The sequence below is a fragment of the Mauremys reevesii genome, linkage group 15 (genome assembly GCF_016161935.1).
Source record: "Mauremys reevesii isolate NIE-2019 linkage group 15, ASM1616193v1, whole genome shotgun sequence".
NCBI classification, from domain to species: Eukaryota; Metazoa; Chordata; order Testudines; family Geoemydidae; genus Mauremys; species Mauremys reevesii.
Window position 1 is genome coordinate 7,888,244 of NC_052637.1, and position 25,045 is coordinate 7,913,288.

Sequence of the window (25,045 nt, forward strand, 5' to 3'; positions counted from 1 at the left end):
GAAAAATATTTTGGCCAAAATGCAAAATATTGTAATTTGGAAATGTGACTGTGGCACCTGAAAGAACTTCTTGTTCCGTTTTCTCATGCTTCCATTCTCCTGTCAGTGGGTCCATGAGATATTCCAGGCAGATGAGACATTTCGTTTCCTCTTGGAATTCCAGTACAGGAGTCACAGTTGCCATGATGGCTGGGATCTCTGAGCTTCTGTTCGCTCTGCATCAGAAATGGTTTTGCTGATAATGGGAGGTGCCTATTATTAGTGGCAGAGAAGCAGAATGAGGTGAAGAGAAAGGAGAGGCCAGGAGGTGGAGCAGGAGAAAGATAAGGAAAGAAGGAAGCAGGAACTACATAGGCAAGTAATGGGAGCAGCGGGGTGTAAAGAAGCAGAAAGGAATGAAGGAAAAAGGGGAGAAGGAAGCAAACAAACAAAAACACAAAAGCTTAAACTCAGGATCTCTCTACACAGTATGTGTCCAGATGGGGGTCGGGCTAGATTGTACTCCAGTATCTAGCCCACACCGCCCCCTTGCTGCTGTGACCTCACTGCTATTGGAAGTGTGTTCGCTCCAGCAGTGTCAGCATCTGTACATGTACCCGAGCTGGGAATCACATCTCCCAGGTGCTGTGTAGACATGCCCTCAATCAAACTAGGACTTTCTTAATGTAAGTAGGATCTGAATGAGCTCTCTCCTGACACCTAGTGATGAGCTGGGGAAGAGGACTTCAGGAGCTGCCCTTGTTTGCATGGACACACCCACCCTGCCTAGGTGCTCAGCATGATGGGGCTGCTTTGCCAAAATGGTCACTTTTGGCTGGTGTTGGATCACCAGTCACTTTGTTATTGGGGGTGGGGCACTAAAGGGTTGTTCTCCTTGTTGTGTGAATCAAGGGCAGCAGAACTGAGCTTGGCATACCCTGATTGAGGGACTCACCCTCAACTAAACTGCACTTGCTGGGCAGGAGATGTGGGTGCCAAAGCCCAGTGCAGTTGTGAGAGGGTGGGGACAGGTACCTTGTGCCTTTTGATGTGGGCCCTAGACACTATTTGATCTTTTCTTTCTCTACTATGTAATAACAAAGCTGATTGAGACTCCAGGGTAGGTCTGGTTGCACACCAACAAAACTGAAATCACAGATAACTAGGCCTAAGTATTAGGCCTGCTTTGGGACACTGTCTCTAATACAATAGACTGCCCTGTCTATGCCAATAATGAGACTACCCCACTAACAGCTGAAATCACTGAGAACTGTGCTAAGTGATAGGACCTCAAGACAGGGCCGGTGCAAGGATGTTTTGCGCCCTAGGCGAAACTTCCACCTTGCGCCCTCCCCCCCGCCCCGAGGCACCTGCCCCCCACGGCAGCTCCCCCCCTCCGCCCTGAGGCACACCACCCCGCCCCAGCTCACCCCTACTCTGTGCATGAGCATGAGCACCCCAAGCACGCCGTCACTGCTTCACTTCTCCCACCTCCCAGGCTTGCGGCAACAATCAGTTTAGGCACCGCAAGCCTGGGAGGCGGGAGAAGTGAAGTAGCCACAGCGTGCTTGGGGAGGAGGTGGCACAGGGGTGAGCTGGGGCAGGGAGTTCCCCTGCGTGCCGCCTCCCCCTTACTTGCTGCAGGCGGCCCTCCCCGCGCTCCCCTGCCTCAGCTCCCTCCTCCTAAATGCCGGAGGCGACCAGGGCGGCCAAAGATCCGGCTGCCGTGGTCGCTGCAGAAGAAAATGGCGCCCCCCCAAATCCTAGCACCCTAGGCAACCACCTAGGTCACCTAAATGGTTGCACCGGCCCTGCCTCAAGACCTCCCAGAGAAGCTGGGGTGGGGACCGGACAGCTGGTTGAGTGGCAGGTGAAGTGGCGAGTAGAGTGGCGAGCTGCTGGTAGGGCAGCCAGTGCCAGAGTAAATACCTGGACTGCAGAGTGAGCAAGGTGTACTGCTAGTGACAAGACATGAAAACGGCAGCAACTCATTAATATGGAGCAAACCTTGAGCTGAAAGCTGATTTTATGGTAAGCTTTCTAAGCTTTATGACTTCGCAGTCTAAAGGTTACAGCTCAGCTCATTCAAAATGCCAGCTAAGAGGTGGAAAGATTTTAGGTTTAAACTTTGTGAAACACCAAACACAGAAGGGAAAGTAACAAACCTACCCATCCCTCCACCGTCATCCTCCACCCTGTTCCAGCTGCCCCAGTCTGTTCCTGTCATTTTTTCTCCTTGGCCCAATACTGATCTCATAATCACTGTGTGGACCGGTTCTGCTGGGGGAAAATACGAGCCAGGGATTCTAGTTTGGGTTTTGTCTGACTCTGGGCCAAAGAGTGTCAGGCCGGAGAAAAGAGACAATGGGGACATGCTGAAGTCCACAGTTAGCAGCAATTGCTCCTCTGCACAGGTTCTTTGCTGCTGGAGCTCCCTGCAAATGTTTCCCACCAACATATTTGCTGCCATAGCTCTAGATTCTGACCCGGGTTGCATCATTGCTCCTTTGACCTCGGCAGTTAGCCAGTATTTGGGGCCTTGCTAGGTTCTTCCATTGGGAGGAGAAACTGATTATAGGAGTCAGGTTTTTCTTTAGTGCAATCTTTATTAGTTACAAAGAACATCCATACCTCTGTGTCCTGAACAAGGTAGAAACTAATAGAAGCCGGCAGTTTCCTTACTCAGAACTTCACGTGTTCTTTTCCAGGGAACCCTGTGCCTGAAGCAAGTTCTGTGTCTCAGTTTCCAATCATGGTCACACTCACGACTGCTTCTCTTGGCTTTCTGGCTCTCACACACCAAGCTGCCAGCCAATCCCTCAGCCCCTCTGCTTTCAGTTAGCACCAGGGAAACCCTTCTTAGGCCTGCTCTACACTTAACACTTAGATCAACCTGGTGACATTATTCAGGTCTGGGAAACATTGTGTGCTCTGAGTGCCACAGCTAGATTGACCTAACCCCTGGTGCAGACAATGGAATTCTGCCAGTGACCTGGCTACAGCCTCACAGAAAGGGGGATTAACGAGAACAATAGAAAAACACTTCCAACAATGCAGGCTGCATTTTCACTATGGCACTTCAGCAACACAGCTGTAGCGCTGTAGCTCTGCTGTAGTAGTTCATTATTCTTCCTGAGACCAGGTCCACACCTATAACTTAGGTCAGCCTAGCTACATCGCTCAGAGCTGTGAAAACTTTCACACCCTGTGTGATGTAGTTAGGTTGATCTAACCCCTGATGTAGATGCAGATAGGTCAAGGGAAGAATTCTTTGTTGCCCTTGTGACGGTGCTGCCCGGGGGAGCCAGCTGAGGTCACTCAATCAGGGTGAACTGCAAACAAAATGGGGCAGACAAACCCCAAACGCTGGTGGTTTTTCCAATACTTAGATTTACCAACCAGCACAAAACAGCTTCTTTATTACCTCACTGGTTACTTAGAAGTCCAAACAACACAGTTCCCTTAAAGTACCCAGCCTCAGGCCTCTGTCCAGACACACCTGTCAGATATGATGATGATTATTGAAAATCTTACTTCATCATATAAAAGAAAAAGTTCTTCTAATTCCAAAGGATTAGCCACATACCCAGGTCCAATTATAACTTATATCTTACCCAAAATACACGCTATTAGCCAATTCTTATTAACTAAGCTAAAATTTATTAAAAAAGAAGAGAGAGAGAGTGTTGGTTAAAAGATCAATATACACACAGACTTGAATTCAATTCTTGAGGTTCAGATGCATAGCAGAGGTGAGCTTGTAGTTGCCAAAAGTCCTTATAGAAAATGTCCATATTTAGGGTGGCTCCAGTCAATGACTGGGGATCTCAATCCTTGTGGCTTAAGGTTTCCCCCTCTTGAAACCCAAAGCAGATCTGAGATGAAGTAGGATCATGTCCCAGGGTTCTTATACATTTCCAGCAGCCTTTCGGCCTGAGAAAACAATAGGCTTAACACCTCCCAAACATCCTGGCAATTAGCACAGAGTAATTTATCGATTAAACAGTTCAGATACAGGTTACCACAACCTTCAAAGAGACACATAGACAATAATACTATTTCATTCAAGTATCATCATAAATGTTAATATTCCCTTTTTGATTTTTGAATTAAAACTATAGCAATAGACAAGACTTGTTTGCTTACATCACAAGACCTGAGCAAACATCTACCCTTTTACCTCTAACAATGCAGACTTGCAATTCAAAGCTCTATTCATTTACATATCTTCCTAACCAGTCCTTAAGGTTCACCCATGGGTCAGGTCAGTCGGTGAAGTGAGTTAATTAACTCTTTCTGGCCCTGTCATCTTTCAATGAGATATTATATCACACTCATAACGTCACATGTTGATGTAGACGCAGATAGGTCAAAGGAAGAATTATTTGTTGCCCTAGCTACTGCCTCTCCTAGGGGTGGATTTACTACATTGATGAAAAAACCCCTTCTATCGATGTAGGAAGTGTCTACGCTAGCCACTCATTTCTACTGGATGTTGAGATGAACGCACACTCCCCAGTCCCTGGGTCTCCTTCTCCTGGGCTCCTGGCTGGTGCAGAGCTTCCAGCTCTTCTTTTTCTTTAGTTGGGGATTGGCCCTGCTTTGAGCAGGGGGTTGGACTAGATGACCTCCTGAGGTCCCTTCCAACCCTGAGATTCTATCATTCTAAGAAAACACCAAATCCCAATTAATTAATTCTGTGTCCCTGCCACTCCACATATGCCTGTCCCCAGCCCCACATTAATTCTGTCCCCCAACCCCACATCACTTCTACCCTCAGCCCCTCCACCAGTTGTGACTCCGCAGCCTGCACATCTGCCCTTCAGGGCCCCTTTTATCCTCCTGCACCTCCAAGAGTTCTTCCCCGTCTCCCTCCCATACCTGGTGCTTCAGGGAGGGAGGGGGAGGAGCTTCCAGGAGTCATAGAGCTAAGAGGCCAGAGGGTTGGGTAGACAGGAGTCCTCCAGGCCATAGGGGCTGGGATTATTTGGCTAAAGAAGCTCATTTTTCCATTCCCAGTGGGCTGTTCCCCCCCATGTCTCAGTGACACTGTCTGACCCAGGATCCCCAGAGTCCTCCTGGCTCATAGAGGACAGTGGCAAACAGGCTGCACAGTCCCTGGGTCAGTGATGCTATTGGCTTCTCTACCTCGCTCACTCAATGCTCTCTACGGTTTGACAGTCCAGACGGTGCAGAACTGAGACCGGAAGCAACCTCCAGGGTTACAGAGACAGGATGATAGAAACTCCACAGGGAGAGGTCACAGAGAGAAGTGTGTGTGAGGCTAGAGAGGCTGATCTCCGGGCTCCCAGTGAGCTATTCCCCCTGCCCCTCCCCTGCGTGTCTCAGGGACACAGTCTGAGCCAGGATCCCCACCCCACCCAGAGCCAGGGTCGGATTCTCCCCCCAGGGATGGAGCCCGGCGGGAAAGTGAAGATCGGGGCCTCGTCACCAGCATCGACAAATGTCACCTGCCCCCGGTCACAGTCCAGACAAACCTGGATCCTGCTGGGAGCCCGGCTCAGGGGCAGGGGGGTCACAGGGGAGGTGAGAACCTGGAACTGACCCTCCCACCGCTGAAGAGCCCATATCCCCCCCTTAGGGCTATGGCTGATCCCTCCCTTTCTCCCCACAGACTCTCTGGACACCCCCACAGCCCAGTATCGCCCATCCCCCACCTCCACCTCCCATCAATGTCTCCCATGGGCGAATCCCTCACAGCCCAGCACACAGGGCTCAGTGTCAAATCTCTCAGGGTTATTGGGCAGTCGCTGCCGTCTGTCTCCCCATCTCACACTTTTCCCATCCTCAGACAGGACAAGTTGGGGATGAGCCGTGTCTGGATCCAGAGTAACATTAGCTGGGGCAGAGAGAATCAGAGCGTTAGGGGAAGAACTCGGCCCTAGGGAAGGCTGGGACCATTTCTCACACTTCCCAGCAGCCCCGTCCTGGCTGGGACAGGCCTTGATCCCAGAGAGCTGCCTTTGTCCTGGGCACCTGAGACTGAGCAGAGATGTCACTGCAGTTCCTAAGTGTGTTTATCATTTGCTTCCAGAAGCTTCAGCTCCCTGCTCCCTCTCTTGGGGCTACTCCATTCCCAGCAGCAGAGACACAGCCAGGAAGGTGTCAGAAGCTTTTACTGAGGAGGGAACAGAGGAGGCAGGTACCAGCTTTATACCCCAGAGGGAAGCTCCATCCCCTAAAGGCAGCCTCCAGTCCCAGGCCGGGGAACAGAGAGGAAAGTGCAACACTGGGGAAGAGCTGCTTAAAACCAGAGAGTAGGAGGTGGCATTGGGTGGGGGAGCCCCATCTCCAGCCTAGCAAGAAAGGAGGAGCTGCCAGCATCAGAGGGAGAGAATCTCCCCAATCCAGGAAGCAGGGAGCAGCTCCAATGGGTGAGCCCAGCCCTGCCCAAAAGAAAGGCAGGATGCTAGAGAAGAGCAATGGGGACACCCCCTGCACCAGGGTGAAGCAGAGGGATGTGTCAGCCCTCAGGGCAGAGAGCTCTGTTTGGGTGCTACTCAGTGAGTGTTTCTGTTCATCAGCATGGGCATGAACTCAGCACTAAGGTTGGTGTCAGGGTTATTTGCGTGATGTCAGTCTGGGATCTCCCCAGAATTTCCAGACCCTTGGTAGAAGTTGGGGGAGAGGCACAAGGTCCCACAGCCGGTGGCTCCATCCACTGTGAGGCCCTTCCCCCTCCTCCTCTTCCCGCCGAGACCCTGACTCCTGGCCAGGCTGGGAGCTGTGGCTGCTGGGGAGAGCCCCTGACACTCCACCTGCCTTGGGTGGGTATCCGGGGGGCCTGAGAGCAGCCCCTGGCCCATGTTCCTGCTCCCCAGGGTGCTCCACCCAGGGCAGGTGGAGGGTGCAGGGCTCCCCAGTGCTGCCCTGGCTCCCTGGGTGGGAGCCCGGCTCTGGCTTCTGGCCTGGCCAGGGGGCAGGGCGTCGGGGGAAGAGGAGCAGGGGTGGGGCCATTGAGAGGTGCCGGCGCCGGGAAGAGGCTGCAGTCTCACCCTGTCTGTGTGCTCCTAGTGGTTGCCCTCTTTTTCTCTCCAGTGCAGACGGCAGAGTGTCTGGAGGGGGAAAGGATAAGAGAGGTGAGATTTCAGGCTTTCGTATTTATAACTATCCAGATATATGTTGGGAAAATAACACAGCGGGGCACAGACTATCCAATAAGTTCTTGGACTGCATTGCAGACAACTTTTTATTTCAGAAGGTTAAAAAAGCTACTGGTGGGAAGCTGTTCTAGACTTGATTTTAACAAATAGGGAGGCACTCACTGAGAATTTGAAAGCAGAAGGCAGCTTGGGTGAAAGTGATCATGAAATCATAGAGTTTGCAATTCTAAGGAAGGGTAGAAGGGAGTACAGCAAAATAGAGACAATGGATTTCAGGAAGGTGGATTTTGGTAAGCTCAGAGAGCTGATAGGTAAGGTCCCATGGGAATCAAGACTGAGGGGAAAAACAACTGAGGAGAGTTGGCAGTTTTTCAAAGGGACACTATTAAGGGCCCAAAAGCAAGCTATTCCGCTGGGTAGAAAAGATAGAAAATGTGGCCAAAGACCACCTTGGCTTAACCACGAGATCTTGCATGATCTAAAAAATAAAAAGGAGTCATATAAAAAATGGAAACTAGGTCAGATTACAAAGGATGAATATAAGCAAACAACACAGGAATGCAGGGGCAAGATTAGAAAGGCAAAGGCACAAAATGAGCTCAAACTAGCTACAGGAATAAAGGGAAACAAGAAGACTTTTTATAAATACATTAGAAGCAAGAGGAAGACCAAGGACAGGGTAGGCCCACTGCTCAGTGAGGAGGGAGAAACAGTAACAGGAAACTTGGAAATGGCAGAGATGCTTAATGAATTTGTTTTGGTCTTCACCAAGAAGTCTGAAGGAATGCCTAACATAGTGAATGGTAATAGGAAGGGAGTAGTTTTGGAAGATAAAATAAAAAAAGAACAAGTTAAAAATCACTTAGAAAAGTTAGATGCCTGCAAGTCATCAGGGCCTGAAGAAATGCATCCTAGAATACTCAAGGAGCTAACAGAAGAGGTATCTGAGCCTCTAGCTATTATCTTTGGAAAATCATGAGAGATCCCAGAAGACTGGAAAAGGGCAAATATAGTGCCCATCTATAAAAAGGGAAATAAAAACAACCCAGGAAACTACAGACCAGTTAGTTTAACTTCTGTGCCAGGGAAGATAATGGAGCAAGTGGTTAAGGAAATCATCTGCAAACACTTGGAAGGTGGTAAGGTGATAGGGAATAGCCAGCATGGATTTGTAAAGAACAAATCGTGTCAAACCAATCTGATAGCTTTCTTTGATAGGATAACGAGTCTTGTGGATAAGGGAGAAGCGGTGGATGTGGTATACCTAGACTTTAGTAAGGCATTTGATATGGTCTCACATGATATTCTTATCGATAAACTAGGCAAATACAATTTAGGTGGGGCTACTATAAGGTGGGTGCATAACTGGTTGTATAACTGTACTCAGAGAGTAGTTATTAATGGTTCCCAATCCTGCTGGAAAGGTATAACAAGTGGGGTTCCGCAGGGGTCTGTTTTGGGACCGGCTCTGTTCTATATCTTCATCAACAACTTAGATATTGGCATAGAAAGTACGCTTATTAAGTTTGCAGATGATACCAACTGGGAGGGATTGCAACTGCTTTGGAAGACAGGGTCATAATTCAAAATGATCTGGACAAATTGGAGAAATGGTCTGAGGTAAACAGGATGAAGTTTAACAAAGACAAATGCAAAGTGCTCCACTTAGGAAGGAAAAATCAGTTTTACACATTCAAAATGGGAAGAGACTGTCTAGGAAGGAGTACGGGGCAGAAGGGGTTCTAGGGGTTATAGTGGACCACAAGCTAAATATGAGTCAACAGTGTGATGCTGTTGCAAAAAAAGCAAACGTGATTCTGGGATGCATTAACAGGTGTGTTGTGAGCAAGACACGAGAAGTCATTCTTCCGCTCTATTCTGCATTGGTTAGGCCTCAGCTGGTGTTTGTGTCCAGTTCTGGGCACCACATTTCAAGAAAGATGTGGAGAAATTGGAGAGGGTCCAGAGAAGAGCAACAAGAATGATTAAAGGTCTAGAGAACATGACCTACAAAGGAAGGCTGAAAGAATTGGGTTTGTTTAGTTTGGAAAAGAGAAGACTGCGAGGGGACATGATACCAGTTTTCAGGTATCTAAAAGGGTGTCATAAGGAGGAGGGAGAAAACGTGTTCACCTTAGCCTCTAAGGATAGAACAAGAAGCAATGGGCTTAAACTGCAGCAAGGGAGGTTTAGGTTGGACATTAGGAAAAAGTTCCTAACTGTCAGGGTGGTTAAACACTGGAATAAATTGCCTAGGGAGGTTGTGGAATCTCCATTTCTGGAGATATTTAAGAGTAGGTTAGATAAATGTCTATCAGGGAAGGTCTAGACAGTATTTGGTCCTGTCGAGGTCCCTTCCAGTCCTATAATCTATGAATCTATGAAACAGCATAACCACTCTGAATTCCTAGCTCTGTGTTTTCATCATGACACAGAAATAGACAGAGACACACTCAGGTATTTAATGTAAAAAGGTCTGAAACCTTTTGTTTCCTCCGTCAGTCAGGAATCTCCCAGCAATGGAACCAATGTCCTTGCAGCCTCAAAACCATCCCAGGACACAGAGTCTGTAAGTGAGATTTACTTTTCCCCTCATCATCCCCTCCCACCCTTAGACTCCAGTTGGTTTGTCTCATTCACTTCCTGCCTTTTGTCATAATCTAGACCCAGATCATGCAAAGACTTTGGCATAAAAATAGCTTTACCCGGTTGTGTCCCTTTGACACTAATGGGATATTGAGAGTTTGCAAGATCCTGGCTCTAATTGTGAGCTGTTGGGTCTGTTTACTCAGTCTCCACAGAGAGCAGCACGATGGGGCCTCATCCTCCATAGGCAGAAATAGGAATAATAATAAAATCATTTTATCCATGTGGAAACTGAGGCAGGGGGAAGGTTGGCTCCATGGGCCAGATTCCCCCCTGTACCGGCAAAAGGAGAGGGGAAGGGTCCATTTGTGACTCTGCTGTTCAGTGGCTGCAGGGGCCAGTGCAGACCTTGGCACAGGCTGAGGAAGTTCTGAAGCCAGCCAGAGTTACATCCCTACAACAATGGCCGCCATGTGTCTTTCCCAGCATGCAGAGTATCAGAGGCCCAGCTTTACACTGCCCACCTCCCTCTATCCCTCGTCCACCCCCTCCCTCTTCCACCCGCCCTCACCACCCCCACCCCATTCCCAGCCCTCTCAGGAACCCGCCTTGTGCCTGCAGCTGCTTGGGAGGAGGCACAAGAGGCTCCTGTGCTGGAGGGATCCCTCACCGTGGGGGAGGGGCTTTCTCCTTCCCTCCAGCCCATTTGGCCCAGACTAGTTGCCATACGGGACCAGAGCCCAGTGATGGGCTGGGTCCAGCTTTAACAAGCGGCCTTTAATTTAGGTTCTAGATGTTGGGTTCCGACCTTTAAGCACCTGGGGCCTGGTTCTCACAGGGGTTGGGCACCTGCAGCTCCCACTGACTCCACCTGCAGCTGTGGAGGCAGCACAGCTCTGGAGCACCTGCCCTGCAGCTCTCTAGCGGGGAGAGAGTAACTCAGGTGCCCCAAATTAGGCCATTTTGCTAAATTGGGGCCTTAATGTTGTGACCTTTGGTAAGTCATGAATGGCTGGGCCTGGGCCCTTGCTCCATTTGTCTGCTTTTCACTAGTTATTATGTTAAGTATCGAGAATGGGTGTAAGGGTCATTTCTTATACATAAGTTTGGACAAACCGAGATTCTTTGTTTGTACTGACTGATTTGGCTTTGGCCTGGTGAGCAGTTTGCTGGACATAAGGGAAATGTTGCCTTAAGTGACTTTGTTATTAAGTGATGTGTCCATAAGTTGTTATGTGGGACAAAGAGATGTTTTGACCACACAAGGTGCTTAAAGACAACAGACACCCACAATGTGCTGTCAAGGAGCAGTTACCAAAGTCCAAAAAATCCCATATGGAGAAAAGGGTCAAAGTGACCTGCGCACATCAGTGTGTAATGACTGGTAATGAACGAATCAGAAAAGAGAATAACTTGAAAATAGCTTGGACAGCAAAAGTCCTGCCAATTAGAAAGTTCATGCATGTGTAGTGTGTGAGTTATACAAGATACTTACTATGCATAACACACAAAGGTGATTGGAAAAGAACTAATAAATATATAATCTGGATGTGTTTAATATGTCAGACATTGTAAGGGATAGTCGGAGCATCATAGGAGAAATGTATCATGACCTGCTTATGCCCCAGGAAAAGGTAGCTGGGCAGTATTTCTTTCACTATGTCTGTCATTTCTTACTTTAATAGCAATTGTAATGGCAAGACATGCTTTTGGAACAAATAAGGGGTTGAATTAATCAATCTGAGTGACTTGCACCCCAAGTGTGTGGTATTCTCATCTGTGAAAGTAGAATGAATTATATTGTAAAAATAAGAATGGATTACAGAAATGCTGTATGTACCTTTAAGAAGAAATAAGAAATGTTGAAATACAGGTGCCAGGAAAAGAAACATTAGGCATAAACAATGATGCTAATGGCAAAACAGTAACAGAAGATCAGTAATAGTTAGTAAGGAAATAAGATATGCGTGCCTAGCCCAGGTAAACTTATTAGATTCTGCTTCCTTTGTTATCTTGTTAAGTTCTCGCCCTTTTATCTGTATAAATAAGATAGTTTGTGTCTTGCATGGTACTCACATTATCTGGGTGTTATTAGCAGAGCGCTGTGCTAATAAAACAGAGTGGTCTGACAAACTGTGAGTCCTGAGTCTAACTTTGACACATCCAACAGTTAAATAGAAGCATAATCTAAATATGAACCAACTGACCAGTGCCATTCTCTTCCCACAGTCTCAGGGCTGGTCTACACTAAGGGGAAAAATCGATATAAGATACGCAACTTCAGCTACGTGAATAACGTAGCTGAAGTCGAAGTATCTTATATCGATAACCGTCCTCACGATCGATGTCGGGGCTCTCCATATCGGCGCCGCCACCGCCGTTGGCGGTGGAGTTCGGAATCGATAGAAGCGCGTTCGGGATCGATATATCGCGTCTAGATGAGACGCGATATATCGATCCCTGAATCGATCGCTACCGCCCGTAGTGTCTCAGACACTGATCCCAGTTTCCCCTCCTAGATCCCTTCTAGGTACCTTTGAACTTCCTCAGAGCTTCCAGTAGCGCAATAGTTTTTTGGGAGAAAAGACTGAGTTGCTCTTCCAGCTCAGGAGAAATCTCCTCTGGCTGCTGCAACTTCCTCTTCTCACACCTGGAGAGAAACAATGTCACGTGATTATATTTCATTTAGTGACTCATTATAAGTGGTTCCTAGGGAGTCGCTGCTCTAATGGGCCTGGAGTTAGAATTCCTCGACTTCTCCCAGCCTCAGAGCAGGTGCGACACAGCCCAGGGCAGTGCAACCTTCCCCCCCAAAGATCCCATGAATGTTCTTCAACTCTGGCCTGGAGAGACCCGTGCTGAGGATATAAGGGGAACTGAGTCTCGATAGCCAATTCACTCCATGGCCTCCATGCTCTAGGGGACAGGAGGTTCCCAGGTGAAGTGTTGTAGAAATCTGCCCGCTAGGAGCTAGACTGAGACACCAACTCCCCCATCCCCAGCTCATTCCACTCAGGTCTTCAAACAGTCCTCAGGGTGGGAAGACTCTTGACCACTGCTGCCCTGGTCTGAATGGTGACCAGGGCCCCAGCAGTGACAGGCCCATATTCCATCCCCACAATTCTGAGGCAGCCAGTCCCCCAGGGAGGTGACATCTCTGGAAAATACTTGAGGTCAGTCCTTCCCACTGAATGGATAATTCCAGAGTCTTCTGTGCAAGGATGAGAATCTCAGGATGAAGTTGATCAGAGAGATTTGTATCCAGCATGTGACCTTCCCCACAAATTTTGCTGTAGAGCCCTGGGGAGATGCAGTGCTAACATCACCATCAAGCTCTTTCCCAGCATTGTGAAGTGTGAGGGGGAAAGAGAGAGCCACGTACCTGCTCAAGGTGCTTCTGATGTCCTAGAGGGGAGAGAGAGAGAAAAAAGAATCTCAGCCTTGGTCTACACTGGGGGGGTGGGAATCAATCTAAGTTACACAACTTCAGCTACATGAATAACATAGCTGAAGTCGACGTACTTAGATCGACTTACCATGGTGTCTTCCCCACGGTGAGACGACTGCTGCCGTTCCCCAGTTTACTCTGCCTGCACGGCTCACAGTGGCGGAGTACAGGAGTTGACGGGACAGCGCTCGGGGCTCAATTTATCGCATCTTCACTAGACGTGATAAATTGACCCCCACTGGATCGATTGCTGCCCGCGATCGGGTGGGTAGTGAATACATACCCTCAGTCCCATCTGATGCACACAAGGGATCCCAGGGAAGGGATTTTGCAAATATGGGGAAGAGAGGCCCTGTCCTGGCTCCAGGGCCATGGATTCCCTGAGCTAATGGGGCTTTTCCATCACTAATATCTCTGTGTCTGTAACGCTCCAAAGAACAATAGTCATTCACATGTCAGCAATGCACATGCCCAGTTACACTGAGATCTCTGATTAGGGCCATTGATTGGCAGGGCTGCCAGCAGGCAGGAGGCGGGGAGGGGGGGAGCTGGCTGCCAATGGGTGCTAAGCACCCGCTATTTTTTTTCCGTGGCTGCTCTAGCCCTTAAGCAACCACGGAGTCGGCACCTCTGTTTCTCTGTCAGTCTCACCTGCAGGAATTCACTTGCTGGCTTCTGACACTTCCCCTCCATCTCACTGATCAGCTCACTGAGATGGGAAATCTGCTTGGAGAGTTTACTGACATTTTCATTCCGGATCCTCACAATCTCCTCGTCCAGCTTCTCCAGCTGGCCCAGCAGGAGTCGCTCTTGTTCCTCCAGGAACTGCCGCAGCTCCTGAAATTCAGACACAATCTTCTGCCTCTCGGTTTGTGTTTGTTTCTGTATGAAAATAGGGCAAGGGCTGGTCAGGGACATGGATGGACCTGGGGTCCTTTCATGGAGAGCTGAGTGTGCAGGAGGGAGAACTTAGATGAAAATCCTAAGATTTTGGACATTTGACTTTACCCTAGGGAGAGGATTCTCTCACAGCTTCCCCTTCTGCCCCTGTATCTCTGAAAGGGAGGTTTCCATGTCTGTCATGTTAGCATATTGTGTTATTCATGGACTCTAGGAATTCAGACCCAGAGCAGCAGGAGGCAGGACTCAGCATTACACTGACAGAGACAATGGGGGAGAAAAAGGAAACAAACATGTTAATGCATGAAATGACCAGACACATGGACAGCACTTCACGGGGACATTCAGTTCACTTGGAGACGATTTCTGGGCAAGCCACAAGAGCTAGACATTAACTGATCAGCTGAAATGGAAGCTTAGGGCTTCTCTACACATTAATCTAACACACTGATCATGTCTACTATCATAAACAGATAGTTAAGGGTTAATGTCTCTTTTACCTGTAAAGGGTTAACAAGCTCAGTGAACCTGGCTGACACCTGACCACAGGACCAATAAGGGGACAAGATACTTTCAAATTTTGGTGGAGGGAAGTCTTTTGTTTGTGCTCTTTGTTTGGTTGTTCGCTCTTGGGACTAAGAGGGACCAGACATCAATCCAGGCTCTCCAAATCTTTCTGAACCAGTCTCTCATATTTCAAACTTGTAAGTAACAGCCAGGCAAGGCATGTTAGTCTTATTTTTTTATTTTCTCAACTTGTAAATGTTCCTTTTTGCTGAGAGGATTTTACCTCGGTTTGCTGTAACTTTGAACCTAAGGCTAGATGGGGTTCCTCTGGGCTATCTGAATCTGATTACCCTGTAAAGTATTTTCCATCATGATTTTACAGAGATAATTTTTACCTTTCTTTCTTTAATTAAAAGCTTTCTTTTTAGAAGCTGATGGATTTTTTCCTTGTGTTAAGATCCAAGGGGATTGGATCTGGACTCACCAGGAATTGGTGGGGGAAGGGAGGGGGGATGGTTAAATTCTCCTTGTGTTAAGATCCAAGGGGTTGGATCAGTGTTCACCAGGAACTTGGTGAAAAAGCCTCTCAAGGCTGCCCAGGGAGGAGAAGGTTTTGGGGGGACAGAAAGTGATCCAGACACTGAAATTTCTGGCTGGTGGCAGTGTTACCGGATCTAAGCTAGTAATTAAGCTTAGAAGTGTTCATGCAGGTCCCCACATCTGTACCCTAAAGTTCAGAGTGGGGAAGGAACTTTGACATCCACTTTCACCAAGGCCACACAGGAGTCTGCCTCCAAACAGACTTCCCACTGTCAGTCCCTGTGGGTTAATAACAACAGGCACCTACCAGATACTCCCAGCTTTTCACCTTTCCAGTCACTTTAAATCCCAGCAGTTTTTCTCTCTCTTCTCTCAGAGCCTTCAAATAAGCCTGAATTTTTTCCTGAAGAAACAGAAAGGATTCAGGAGGTTTTATTTTGAGGGTAGAGAGGGGTGTGGAGCTGGGTGTTTTTCCACCCAAACTCAAGATTACTGTTAGTCCTAATCGCTTTGTGACAGCAGGACCACTAAGGAGATGAAACCTTATCAATGCAGACTGGGAATTTGTCATATTCAGACTTGTTACCAATTCAGGTTCAGTCTTTTTAGTAATTACACAATGATCTCAGTTATAACCAAGCTTTTTTGGTATTTGTGAATTGATTAGTGGTACAGCGCATAACAGGACACTGGAGTCACATGGGGGTGAATCAATAAATCTGTCTTTGAGAAGGTTTAATGAACAAAGTGATACAAATCCCAGAAGCCAGAGAAAACTTTCCCACATCAGACAATTTTAAAATCTTCATCTCTTGCCCAGGGCCAGCTCTAGGCACCAGCAAAACAAGCAGGTGCTTTGGGTGGCACATTTGCAGTGATATTGCATTGGCAAATTTCCCATAGAAACAAAGAGTGGAATAAAAGAATAATAAAGGCACCTCAAGGTTTTCTTATTTATGTAGGACAGTCTTATAATATGCATCCAGATATCCTCCAATCACACAAGCTAAAATTGTTCCACTTTACTGCAGTTCTGTAACCATATGGGAACCAATCCTGTCTGTGTCCTGTGCACATCCAAAATTCTTGCTGAATGACCTGCCTTGGGAGCGAGTTACTAGTGACCCAGGGCTGGGGAAACAGGAGGGTGCAGGTTGGGGGTAGAGCCCAGCGCTGGGGCGGCAGGGGCTGTGGGTGGGTGGGTGGGTGAGGGGAGAACCCAGGGCTGGGGCAGCAACAGGGAGCCTAGGGCTGGGGTGGGGGGCAGCCAAAATTTTTTTTGCTTGGGACAGCAAAAAACCTAGAGCCGGCCCTGCTCTTGCCTTTCCTGCCAGGCTGAAGTATCATTAATTTGTGCAGCCTCTTTCATGCAATGATGGCTACACACAGCTGAGTGACACAGTTACACTTATCTCGGGCAACTTGTGATGCCATTAACTTGTAATTAAAATCCAAAGTTATTACCCATTAGACTGGACAGCAACTCTGTACCTTGTACTCCTGGGCGGCCTCCTGTATGGGAACCACAGTGTGAGCGCGATGAGCCCGGGACTCTCTGCAGATCACACAGATGGGGGTTTGATCCTCTTCACAGAACAGTTTCAGAGCCTCCTGGTGTTCCCTGCACACCCTGTCCCCTCCTGTTCCCTTTGCTGCCTGTAAACTCAACCATTTGGCAATTTCTACCATGTTTGCCAGCTGCTTGTTGGGCCTGAGATTTCTCTGCTGCACAGTTTCTCTGCACTGAGGGCAGGAGACAGCTATAGTGGATCCCTACCAGCACTGGGTGATGCAGGCTCGGCAGAAATTGTGCCCACACTCCAGAGTGACAGGTTCTGTGAAATACTCCAGACAGACGGGACATGTTGCTTCCTCCTGGAGACTTTCCACGGGGTTCTCTGCAGCCATGGCTCCCTCTGGGCAGTGTAACAGGGTAAGTTTCAATTTCCTGAGTTCACATTATGCCCCACCTGCAACAGCAAGAGGGTGTTTCCCTTGGTGGAATTGACTCACTCTTGTTTGTTGAATTGGAAGGAGCCCACTGGTAACATTACAGCCCTGGAGGCTTTGGTGAAAAATGTACCACTAGGGCTCTGGTGCTGCAATCAGCTCCTGCGCTAGTGTGGAGGGTCCCTGGGGCTTCACATGGACATCAGCATCCCCCTGTGAGAATGAGCCTGCAGGAGCAGGGTCTGTGTGTCGAAGGAGCGATAGTCAGATTTTGCAGAATTCTTTTTTTTAATAATATATAATTTTGACAGAGGTTTATTTTAAACAATGTTTATATTTATTGATTTAAACTTTCACAGTTGCACAAAAATCTGGGTTTCAGCATTTCATTCCAATTGTTATCAATTAAAATTTTCACAGCTGTGGGAAATTATGGGGGGATCAGGCAATATTTTGGTCAGATAATAACTATTTAATGACACTGGGCACTGAGATTCAAAAAGTTAAAGCTTTAGAACTGTTAAAATTGTCTGTGAGCAGGTAAATCTCCCCCAGCAGCTCCCCCAGGGCAATAACACAATTCCCCTCCCCCACCCGGACAGAGGCTGACAGTCCATCTGATGGCAGCTCAGGGGCCAGGCTGGAATGTGCTGGGATCTCAGCCTGGGCCCTAGTGGGGCAAGTGATCCCACCTCACACAACCACACCCAGCAAGGCCTGCACCGATTTTCTCCCTTTTTCTCAGCAGAGTGACCAGGGACTCAGAAATCCATGGAGACCGAGCTCCTGCCCACCAGGTGAGGGCTGGGGCCCAATAGCCGAGGGCAGCGGGAGTGAGGGGAGCTCGTACTAGGGACCTGAAGGGTACATGGTGTGGGATAAACAGAGACCTCTCAGGTCACTTCCCATTGCGGCTGCAGGAGAGGATCTGGGGACAGATTGAGGAGGTCTGGGGGACTCTGGGAAGCAGCTACCTGGGACAAGGAGAGGGAATTCAGCTGTGGTGGGGGAGCCGTGCTGTGCAGAGATGCTGCTGCGGATGCAGCTAGCTCCCCGGGTACAATGTTGCAGCAGCAGTTTTAACAATGTGGTTAATAGATGTTGCAACTCAGCTGAGTGAAGTGCAGCTCTTTTGCTGGTCAGTGCACGGCTTGAGATTTGCCGTCATCGTTCAAACACCTTTGCCCTCCTGCTGTCTCAGGTACCTGGGTCTTCACTCAGCATTTCAGAGCAGAGCAGAGCAGATTCAATGTTCTAGGTACAGGGTTACAGACAAAGATGGGAGTGGTACATATAATATCCTGTAATTTATCTCCCGTGGCTGTTGGACGTACTGTGTCCCACTGGTTACTTAGTCCCCTTTGTTCCCCCTTTTAAATTTGACAACTTCAAGAGATCAAAGTTCATGAGCAGCCTCCCCTAGATCATGAGATTGGCCCCCAAATCATGACATTTTAAAAATGGTATTGTTTTTAGGTCAGTCTCTTGATGTTTGAACTCTCCCGGCCCCTCCCCAGGGTGTGTGCACGTGACAATGAGTGTGGCCCACTCTCCCACATGTACTGGATAAGGTGGTGTTGGCCCCTGGTGCAGGAGCTCTCCCTCACATCTGCCCCATCTCCTACCTGGCAATTAATCCTGTTCCCCAGTCCCTCATCAGTTCTGTCCACAACAAACCCCTATCAATTCAGCCACCCTCAGTTCAGTCTCCCAGCCCCCATCATCACCACCCCCTCAGTTCAGCCTCCCTCCCCCATTGATCCCCCCCCGCTGCCCTCAGTTCACCCTCCCAGCACTGCCCCATCTGCTCAGAACCCATCATCAATATAGCCCCCCTGCCCCCACTCTCCTCACTTTGCCCCCCCAGGCTACAGTTCAGCCCTCCCAGCCGGTATGCTGAGCTGGGCAGTTGCTATGTGAGCTTTCTGCACTGAGCACACAGGAAGAGCACGTTCAAAGCTTCCCAGGAGAAGGGGAGGGGCTTTCACCTGTGTACCTGACTGCAGGGCAGCAGAATTGAAAACGGTGATCAGAGCAGTCACGGTGGGCACTGTGGGACACCTTCTGGAGGCCGTTTAGGGAGACATAAGCTATGCAGAGTTTACACTGACACTGTGTTACTCTAAACCCGTTGCCCTAAGCTCCACATCTCTCATTGAGGGCGGTTTATTACACCAGTGTAGCAAACGAGTTGAAGTGGCAGGAGGAGCATTGCGGCATGTTCACCTCCATAGTTAGGTCAACGTAAGCTTCCTTATGTGGATAAAACCGTGTAGTGCAGACACGGCCTCAGAAAGGCCAGGAAATGGTTCTGGTGAACAGCCCTGGGGCAGCAAGACCTAGCTCTGCAGGCCCAAACAAACTTGTTAAGGCCAATCTGTAAACCGGAGTTTTCTGGGCTCATCTTCCTGGCCCCGCTGCCCCCCCTCCTTTCCCTGCTCGACTTACATCTGACCTGGTTCTCTCTGGATCCCTTTGGAAAAGCACCTGAGAAAGATTCAGCCATCTGTGACGGAGCTTCCCGGGGTGCAACCTGGAACTGGGGTACTGCTGAGCCCTCTGTCCCACCAGCCTGGGCTCCCTGTCACACTGTGATGCTGTGACAAACTGCAAACCTCTGACAGCTGCTGCACTTACACAGCCATCCACAGGCAGGGACACACCCAGCTGAGTTACATGAATGTTTCTCCCAGCCACTTATCAACCAACAAAAGGGAGGCTCCAGCCAATTCACCCACAGTTCCCCAGCCTTACACCCCACAGCTGTATCATCTTCCCCTGGTCAGAAGCCTGACCAGTGTAAGTTATTACTCAGTCCACCCGCACCTCAATGTGGAGAGGACGTGCACCAGCCTTTGTAACTGAGCTGATAATTCCCAAGCACTTCAAGCAAAACACACTGTTTTAGGTAAAATATAAAACAGGTTTATTAACTACAGAAAGATTGATTTAAAGTGGTTATAAGTAATAAGAGTAGAGATCAAGCTGGTTAACTAGGAAATCAAATAAATTCACAGTCTGAGTTCTGTAAACTAGATAATTTTCACCCTTTCTCCATGACTGTTTATTTTGTTGTTTTCCTTGTGTTTTCTCTCTTCCCTCTGGTTCAGCCCAGCCTGCCCCCGCCTTCGCCCCCCTTCCCCTGTGACTCTTGCACTGTTGCCAACCCCCGAACTTAATAATCATGAGTCAGAACCAAAAATCATGAACTTGACCCTCTAAAACATGAGGGCTCAAAACAATATATAGTGTATCCTGCTTTATCTTCTGATTTTTGAACTCTCCCTGCCCATCCCGTGTGTGTGTGACAATTACAGTGTTACCGGCTCTCCCGTAGTTACAGGGGAAGGTGACTTGGGCCCCTGCGGCAGGAGCTCTGGCTGGGAGACCCAATGAGATCCTCTCCCTGCTGCTGTGGTGCTTTCAGCTTTTCCGCAATCCACCAAACCCGGATTCATTAATTCTGTGTCCCTGCCACCCCCACCCCGCCTGTCCCCAGCCCGGCTGTTAGTTCTGCCCCCTGCCCTGCCCCCACATCTGCCCCCCACCATCTCTGGGGCTGCAGGGAGGCGGAGGAGCTTCCAGGGATCACAGAAATGAGGAGCCAGGGCTGGGAAGATGGGAGTCCTCCAGAGTCATAGAGACTGGGCTGTGTGAGGCTAGAGATGCTAATTTCAGGGTCCCCCTGTCTCAGGGACACAGTCTGAACCGGGATCCCCCCACCCAAAGCCAGGGTCGGATTATCTCCCCAGGGACGGAGCCCGGCGGGAAAGTGAAGATCGGGGCCTCATCACCAGCATCAATAAATATCACCTGACCCCGGTCACAGTCCAGACAAACCCGGATCCTGCTGGGGAACCGGTTCAGGGGTAGGGGGGTTGCAGGGGAGGTGAGAGCCAGGAACTGACCCCAGTCCTGTTCCACACCCCACATACCCCCCTCAGGGCTACGGCTGATCCGTCCCTTCCTCCTCACAGACTCTCTGGCCACCCCCACAGCCCAGCCTCTCCCCCACTCCACCTCCACCTCCCAGCAATGTCTCCCCGAGGTGAATCTCTCACAGCCCAGCACCCAGGGCTCAGTGTCAAATCTCTCAGGGTTGTCGGGCAGATCCTGTCGTGCGTCTCCCCATCTCACACTTTTCTGATCCTCAGACAGGACAAGTTCAGGATGAGCCGTGTCAGGATCCAGAGTCACATTCGCTGGGGGAAGAGAGAACCAGAGCGTTAGGGGCAGAGCTCAGCCCAGGGGAGGGTTTGATGGTGTCAGTGACAGAATCTGCCCCAGCTGGAGAGTGACTCAGGGAATCTCTTTCCTCCAGGATTTACCCGTCAGCTCTGAGATCTCAGCACAGGGCTGGGGAGAGTCACCCCCACCCCCACCCCACCCCCGGCAGAGATGGGCCAGTGACAGAGTGAAAGTATCAGCTGAGCAAGGCCTGGGACTCAGAATCTTTCCCCTCCTGCCCCCAGCTCTCCCCAGCCCCAGGGAAGGGACTAGATACTCTGGGAGCCCCAACAGATGGTACAACTCAGTGAACATTGACAGAGCTCCCCTCCCCTTCCCACCTTAAATCTCACTGTGTCCCAGCTGCCCCTGCTGTGCTGGACTTTGCTATGGGGCCTCCCCTCTGCACCCTTCCTGCTCTGAAATGTCACAGCTGGGACAGCAACAGGCCACATGGTACCAGGATTGAACATGCCCAGAATGTCACTGCTCAGCAGCAGTCACAGCTCAAAAGTACACTGGGGCAGGGAGTGAGGGGTTAACACAAGGGAAGGGGGTTCATGGTGGAATGAGGCAGAAGCTACAAGTGTCGGGGGGAGCAGGGGCAGATTAGGGTTTTGTGGGGCCCTGGGCCAGAGCAAGTGGGGACCCCTCCCCACTCCTGCTCCCTGCAGTCCCTCCACCCCCTAGCTCTTCTGCTGGGGAAATGGGGTCAGGCACGAGTGCCTCCCCGCTCTGTCCACCTGGTGCTCCAGCTGAAGAGGGGGGCAAGCCCCCACACCCTGACCCCATTCCCCGGCTGGAGTGCTGGGCAGGTGGAGTGAGGCAAGCCCGGCAAGCCCCTGAGCCCTGACCCCACTGTCTGGCAGGAGTGCCAGGCGGGCAGAGCTGGTTGGGGCACGGAGGCACCCATTTTTCATGGGCCACCCAATTGCCAGGGCCCCTGGGCACAGGCCCCATTGGCCAAGTGGCTAATTTGCCACTGGGGGAGGGGGAGGTGTAGCATAGGTGACTGGTGAAAAGAGGGAGAGGGTCGTGCTAGTGATGGGGAGGCTAAAGTGATTTACCAGAGACAGGAGAATGCTGAGATCATGGTGGATGGAGACAGGAGAAAAGAGACAAGCTCACAGCTCTGATCACAGGAGCTCCCAGATATGTATAATGGAGCCAGAAGAGCCCCTGTCTGTGAGCCTTCTGCTTGAGACTGGAGCAAGGGTCGTGCACAGACGCAGTCCCTGCTCACCCCATCAGCGTGGGGCCATTGCAGAGCTCCTGGCTTTCTTCAGAGGGGAAAAGATGAACAGGGCCACCCAAAGAGGGGGGGCAAGTGGGGCAATTTGCCCCAGGACCCGGGCCCCGCAGGGGTCCCCATGAGAGTTTTTTGGGTCCCGTGGAGCGGGGTCCCTCACTTGCTCCGGGGGCCCCGGAAAACTCTCGTGGGGCCTGGGCCCCCAGAGCTTCTTCCGCTGCGGGTCATCATCAGCAATTCGGTGGCGGGGGGTCCTTCCACTCTGGGGCAGAAGGACCCCCCACCACCGAATTACCGCTGAAGACCCAGCACTTCGATGGTGGGGGGCCCCTGCTGCGGGTCTTCGGGGCATTTTGGCAGCGGGTCCCTGAGCGGAAGGACCCCCCACCACCGAATTACCGCCGAAGCGGAGGCCCCCCGCCGCCGAAGACCACAGGCCCCCTGAATCCTCTGGGCAGCCCTGAAGATAAAGGAAGAAACAGAGAGAAATTGGAGATCGGCCATCAGCGCAGGGAGATAAAACAAACTCCTCCTGGAGAAGTGGCTGTGGAAGTGCATATCCCACTGGAGCTGCTGTCACAGATCTCTGCAGGGTGCAGGGCACATGTGGGCAGTGGAGGGCCAGGAAGAGTAGGTGCAATATGATGTAGGTTCAGTATGCTGTGGTAGGACATAGGCACAAACCCCGTCTCACCTTGTGATGCGCTATGAAATGCAGGGTGCTGGGGAGGTCTGCCCTGTACTATCACATCCACTCCCACATTCAAGGAAAGAGAGGCACATTGCCTCATAGGGACTGATATTTGGACATTGATAAAATATTATCTTTAGTTACCGTCTTCTATAGGTGCCACAGATCTTCTCCACCCTAAAAACAACCACATAATTAGAGATGAGAGTGGATCTGAACAAGTATTGCATGAGTCAATATTATACAAACTAATACACTGAGGGAAAAAGAAAGTTGTAAGTTCATCAGAACCTCCACTGGGTTGCATGTGTGTCTCTCTCCCAGGGTGGATCTTACTGCAGAGTTAGCCCAGGGTCTTACCTGGCTTTGCCCCAATCTGTTTATTGTGCAAGCACAAAAACTCTGATTCAAGTTTGTTGGTGCTTTACACCCAGGCTGGCTGGCAAGACTTTGAGTATAGGCTGTAGCCCAGGTACCACTTTCATTCAGGTTGGTTACCTGCCCACTTTGCAATGTGGTGTGGGGTTAACCATCTCAGGAGCTGATAGTCCTCCAGTGCCTTCCCACAAATCCTACTGTGCCATATTTTCTTGGCCACTACCTACTTTACTACTGTATTGCTTATCAATTTTTCAAATTAGCTTTTGGTGTGAAATTCATCCAGTTTAGCCTTTCCCCACATTTTATAAAGTTACATTAAAAAACAACCCCCAGCCTCCCCAAAGAATAATAATAATAATAATTAATAAAAAGCAAATAAACAAAAACAAGTTTCTTATTGAAACAACTTTAGAAATTAAATTTAAAAGCAAACAACTCCACCACAATTAAACAAACAATCACATGAGACTCCAAAATAATACAAAACGTTTCTTTTCCGAGGAAGGATAATGACACTTACTTATTTCGTTATAGTGTTTGTCTAAAAATTAAAGAGAAATAAATATATACTTTGTTAGGCATTTCCCTTTTCTTATGTTTCATTTCTCTTTATCATCTATATGACAGTGAAGGCTGAGAGAAATCAACCTCCTCTTCAGGATGTCAGACGAGAGGATCCAGTGGTACCTTCTGATCTTAAACTCTGTGACTCCATGGCTCTAATGCTTATCAGTTTTTCAAATTAGCTTTTGGTGGGAAATCTGTCCAGTTTAGCACTTTCCCACATTTTGCAGAATTACAGTAAACCCTCCAAAAAAGAATAGTAATAAACGGCAAGAAAACAAACAAAAAGAGGTGTTATATTGCAGCAATATTGTAATAGTTGAATTTATAAGCGAACAACTCTACAACAATTAAACTAGCTCCCACATGAGAATCCCAAAATATTTCCTGTCAGAGGAAGGATAATGGCACTTACCAATTTCTGTATGTAGTCTGCCTAAAAATTAAACAGATATACAAATATTGTTTTTTGGACTTTCTCTTTTCTTATATTTTATTTCTCTTTATCATCACTACAATAGTTAAGACGCAGAGATTATTTTTATTCAGTCGCCGATTAAGGAGGTCAGACTAGACCAGTGGTGCCAAAACTTTTCCTGTTGCCCCCACCCCCCCATTACCAGTAATGGAATCAGTGTTTGACCTCCCCCACCCCATTACTGCACAGTTGGCTCAGCAGAGGAGCTTGGGCTGAAAGCGGAGCTGGGCAAAGAACTGGGGATAAGAAAAGAGCTGGGAATAGAGGTGGAGCTGGCCTGGGGGCAGGGGGGAATGAGGGCAGAGCACTGGGCTGGGGATGGAGCAAAGGACAGAGTGAAGCTGCTGCTGGGGTTGGAGCTGGGGTGGGAGCAGAGCGGGGCTGGGTGGCGCTCCCTCCCTTCCCCCCATAGGGGCTGGCC

General features: G+C 49.4%; 1 pseudogene; it reads right to left on the bottom strand.

Annotated features, from left to right (window-relative positions):
* Positions 1-5,324: 5,324 nt before the first annotated feature.
* LOC120383529 overlaps positions 5,325-25,045 on the bottom strand; it is a 36,281-nt pseudogene continuing 16,560 nt past the window's right edge.